Source organism: Cricetulus griseus (assembly GCF_003668045.3).
Source record: "Cricetulus griseus strain 17A/GY chromosome 1 unlocalized genomic scaffold, alternate assembly CriGri-PICRH-1.0 chr1_0, whole genome shotgun sequence".
Classification (NCBI taxonomy): domain Eukaryota; kingdom Metazoa; phylum Chordata; class Mammalia; order Rodentia; family Cricetidae; genus Cricetulus; species Cricetulus griseus.
This window is the reverse complement of record NW_023276806.1, coordinates 27,079,676-27,085,090: the sequence shown is the minus strand read 5'-3', so window position 1 is coordinate 27,085,090 and position 5,415 is coordinate 27,079,676. Positions and strand designations below refer to the sequence as shown.

Sequence of the window (5,415 nt, the reverse complement as noted above, 5' to 3'; positions counted from 1 at the left end):
GTTACCTCTTTTGTTTTTGTTTCTTCTGAGATGCTGTCTCACCAAGCTTTGGTTTGACTGTAACTTACTAAGTAGCCCAAGTTGGCCTCAAACTCATGGTTATCCCCCTGCCTCTGTCCAGAGCGCCAGGTTTATAAGCTCATGCAACTTTTCCAAGCTTCACTTTTATCTTGTAACAGAGAATTTGGCTTTACTCTGCCTAATAAAATGTATCATTTATGTCCACTATCATTCTAACTGTAAGTTTATGTTTAAAAACTGTAAAAACATATTTAACTCATAGATGACACTTGTTACTCTACTAAAATCCTGAGAAAATCACACCCTAGTTCAGGGTTTTTCTTACACAGTTACAATGAATAGCATAGCTTGTGTTGTCTTGCCTTACGAATTATGTCAGGCAAATCTTTGAGCCCTCCTGACATTTCCCCAGATGGAGTGTCTCCATGGGGGCACTGCCAGTTCCCATCTCAGCAGAGCCCCAAGCCCCAAGTCAGCAGCTCTCAGGAAGCTCTCTTCTCATGCAGCAGAGAATATTGGCACAGTCTTCAGCATTCATTGGATAGATACACAAGAGTTTCCACTCAAAGTGTTTTCCTCTGCTTGGAAGAAGAGCCCTGAGATGGATTCTGGAGTGACTTAAAATGAGAAGCTGTTTCTATCAGACTTGGCGTTCCTCACTTGGCCTTTCAGAATTGCTGGAGGTGTTTTGCTTCCAGATATTTGGATCTAATTAATTACATATAATGTGATTGAAAACTAGAAACAGTAGTGATGTCTACTTAAAGTCTCAGGCATCGTATGAATCCTGTGATGTTGCCTTCGACTGAACACTCATTTAAAAACTCATGTTTTGCAGTAGAATAAGTGGAAAGAGAGCATGGACACACTCACTTTGTAACTTTTAGATGTGAACTGGAAAAAACAGGTCACCCAAGAAGAGAAAATCCAGACTCATCCACTGAGTGCTTTCCCTGGGCACAGGACTGCTAAGGGGACATAAATGGACTCCAGAATAATACCTGTTCACTTGAAGTTCAAAAATAATATCATACTTAGGAGTGGGGATGTAGCTCAGTGGTACAGTGATTACCTAACATGCAAAGAAAACTTCTCAGTTTTATAGTAATTGAAATGATTTTTTTAATGATTTTTTTTTAACAAAAAGAGGAAAGCAAGAACTGGATTGACAAGCTAAATGCTCGTTGTATGGCTGTTATCCTTATCTACTTAGCAACTATTACTCATTCACCAAAGAGATGATAAAAGAGAGAAAACTGAGTCTAGTAGTTCTTTTGTTAGTGAAGCAAAGTAAGTTATAGTAAAGCAAGTTTGTGAGGCCGGTGTGGTGACACACATCTCACATGTGGTCTGAGAAGCCCTTGACAGGTGGTGTTGGGGCAGGAGGAGTGCCACGAGTTAAGGCAAGCCTGGGCTACATAATAATTCCAGACCAACCTGGAATACATAGGAACAACAGGAAGGAATAAAGAGAAGAAAGGATAGATTAAAAAGGAAGGAAGGTAAAGAAAAGAGGAAGGATATCTACAAGGCTTTGAAGAGTAAGTTAAGATGGACTATAAATGAATAGTGGAGAAACCATAGGTACATCAGTAACAGCAAAAGAAACTGAACCAAAGCACATAGAATATACTTGAAATCAATGAGGTGAATTATCCTCAATTTCTACGTTGAGTGAGACATTCAGAGACAAGAGAAACAAAAATTTAAGAACCACACAAAGACTATATCATCCTCAGAATCTTGCTGGATGAATTTATATCATTTGTAATTTTCAAAATGGATTCTGAACCCAGGAGGAAGGATTAAAGCAAGTGTTAACAATAAGAAAGGCATTTCTAGTCGTGGGGAATTTGTTTTTTGACACATGGGTAACTCTAAACAAACATCAACAGAAGGTGATGACACATTGCTGTGGTGATGTAATGGTGCAAAATTCTACACTTCCAAGTCAGTGCCATATTTAAATACTAGGTAATGAAAGAAAGTATAATCGTTATAAGATACTTTTACTAACCAAGAAAGACAATTTGGTGATACAAGTAACAAAATCCACACTACGAAGTTCTGTGGGACTTTGCTACTGAAATGGGTTCACTGTTCCACCAATCATAAGTTTGAGACAGAGTAGAGGGCTTGGCAGGAGTTGAGGGAGGAGAGAGGGAGAAAATGATGTACATATAATACTCAAGTAAGAATTTACAAATTAACTGATTAATTTGGAAAGATGCAGAGAAGATTAGCATGACCATTGCACAAGGAAGACATGAAAATCTGTGAAGCATTCCATGAATTCTTATCACCTAAGCAAGGCACATATGGGCTCACAGAGACTAAAGCAGCAAGCACAGGGTCTATATGGGTCTACACCAGGTCTCTGGATCTTGGGCCTGCTCTTGGGGGCTGTTTTCCTCCTGTTGGGCTTCCATGCCCAACTCCAATATGATAGCTTTTGCTTCATAGTATTATATTTTATTTTGTCATGTTTGGATTCTATCTCTTATTTAATGGGCAGAAAGGGAGTGGATCTGGAGGGGAGAGAGGTTGGGGAGAAACTGGGAGGAATAAAGGGAGGGGAAAGCTTAATCAGGATATATTGTATGAGAAAAATATACTTTCAATAAAAAAGAAAAATACTAAACTACTGTGATCATCTAATGTTGCTCCTATATACATGTGTTAAGGGCTGAATACTATGGATTGGATAACCCATCAGGGGGCTTATCTCTGGAAAAACAAACCAACCTGATTCTCCCTTTCTCAGCTCTTTGTTTAGGGGTGGGCTTTTTGAAATTTTCCTCATTCACCTTGTCATGTTGACTGGTGTTGTCACTGTGTGGGTCTTGCTTAGGTAATGAGCTTTCATGAGTGCAGCTTCCCTGTCATGTCTAGAAAACACCATCTCCCCAGAGATGTCCTCGTCCTCTGGCTCCTAAAACCCTGCATCTTCTCATTCTTGATTTTCCCTGAGCTCCAGGCATAGGGATTGGGTTGTAGATGTATGTATTAGTTGTGGGGTTTTGTGCTCTGCTTCCTCAGATAAGCAAAACAAAAGACAAAAGGGGTGAGGATGGGTAGCCGTTTTTAATACAAGCTTCTTTCAGGATGGAGTTTGCTTTAAAAAGAAAATTCCCTTGATTGGCCTTAAGCTGGGGCCATGCCTCATTCAATAATAAAGAAATCACAAGCGCACATTCCACTTTTTCTTTATCGGCAGCTGTTCTGTGAAGGGGCTGTGATCCTGCCCTGTGGCCTGGCATTGGTGATGGATAACTGTTAGCTCTGCAGCCGCTTTGACACTTTGCTGTGGTTAGCTGTGGTTATTTCAACGCCCTGTAGCAGATCTGCTTCTAAAACCGCCTCCTTTTTCAGCCCTGAGGATGGACTGCCTGCCGATCGCCCATGGGAGGCTTTTTTAGCGGGCCCTTGGCACCAGCTGTGGCAGCCCTGGCTTTGGTTCTGAACAGGGTTTTGTGCCAAATGAAATGATCCCATCGGGCTCTTTGATCTGATCCCACTTGGTCAGCTGGGAAAGCCAGCTTGCTCCCTTTCCACTCTTGTGCAGATCCAGGTTGGCTACCGGCCCTCTGCTGCGGCGGCTTCTTCTCAAGCAACCGGGTTCTAGCTCCTCTCAGCTGCTTGCGCTGACTTGGGCCCTTATTCTGGCACTCTCATTGATCTATACTGCCCAGTGCTGGCCCGACTGCATTGGTTTTTGTTTCCCTACCATGCTGTTAAGTTTCTTCACTCCTGGCAAGCTGCTGAGTTCCCCAGCAAGCTTGAGGTGTAATCACATTTCAACTGCTGCTCTGATTTGAGGCACCAATTAAATGGAGATGAAAAGGCAGAAGGAAGTTTAGAGACAGAGCACTCAAGCCAATGTGTGTTCCTCCGCGGGCCACAGAGCCAGAAGATGACAGGCCTGCTGAGGTTTGGATTTTAGGCTGAAGTTCAGAGTGGGTGAAATTTGTTGTAGTGTGTGTGCTTGTAGTTAGTGTGAGCTTTAAGCTTGGAAGTTGGGAGAAGCTGCTTGGAACAGCTTGTGAAGGAGCTGCTGAAAGCTCCCCATAAACACGGGGAGTTAATGTGCATTGCTACAAGAACACCAAAACAGAAAAGGGATTAGTCAAGCAGGATGTGAGGAAAACTTGCCCCAGGCCCCTCCTGAAAGCAACATCCTTTCCCTCTCACCTCAGCAGAGCACTATATGGTGGTGCAAATCCATTTGTCATATACTACACTGTGCTGTAATCCAGGCTGGTGTTTGCCTATAGTTGAACGATGGTATTAAATAGATAGCAAACCATGCCATGAATCAACTAAACAACAAGAGCATCTAAGCAGGACATAAATGCCAACAAGTGAGCTTGGAAAAGAAGTTATTAAAGAGGAGCGTTTCCATCCACCCGTTTTTTGATAACCAGAATTTAATGTAACACACACACACACACACACACACACACACACACACACACACACACACACGCCTGAGAAAGCAATTCTGAGCATCTGTGCCTGTATTTACCATTCTAAAACCCTTAGCTGTTTGAAGTCAGTAGGGATATAATACAGACAGTAGACTGACGAAAGACAAAGTTCCCCTTTAAGAAAAATAGATGAAAAGGTATTATTGAAAACAGAAAGAACTTAAAATTATACACTTGTTGAAAAGCAATAATGAAAATGCAAACACACAAATCTCTGGGTATATGTCAGTTTTCAAAGGAATATTCATAGCCTCGTAGATCCGTATCAATACCAATCAAAACAAATGATCTGAACACACCACTCAAACATCTAGAAAAAGAACAGTGCAGTAGATCTAAAGAAAGTACAAAGTAAAAAAGTAAAAAAAAGAAAGTACAAAGCAGTCAGTGTTGGCAAAAGTGGAAATCCATAGTTCGAACAGAAAAATAGCTCTGTACTCATTTCAAGCTACTTGATTAATATCAAAATGGTGAAAATGTTCCAAAATGAGAGTGGCATGATATAAAAACAAAACACACATTTAAAAATTAAAAGGAGAACCCCATCTGTTGCTTTGATCTGCTACTTTGTCCCACTGAACTGCCCTTTGGGGGAGGGACAAGTAGTAGGCTTGAAGTCAATGACACAGACTCTGGGAGACTGTAGCAAGCTCAGTTTATTTCAGCAAGGGCAAAACCTTATATACCCCCCACCCGGCTCTGGGGGTGGCGCAGGGGTGTGGTGTGTGTGCAGCATGGCATCACGTGGCTGCTAGAGACAGGCCCAGGTCTCATGGCATGGCAGCTATTGCTGGGGCTGCCTTGGCAGTCCTAGGATGGCGAAGTTACTACAGCATGCTCAGTCAGCCGGTTTAGGCCAGCAACGGCTTGGGGGCCCCTAGGCCCTTCGTGCCTTGGCAAATATCTC

At 42.2% G+C, this 5,415-nt stretch overlaps 1 pseudogene; it reads left to right on the top strand.

Annotated features, from left to right (window-relative positions):
• Nucleotides 1-2,217: 2,217 nt before the first annotated feature.
• Nucleotides 2,218-2,317, top strand: LOC113831861 (annotated as a pseudogene).
• Nucleotides 2,318-5,415: the final 3,098 nt, after the last annotated feature.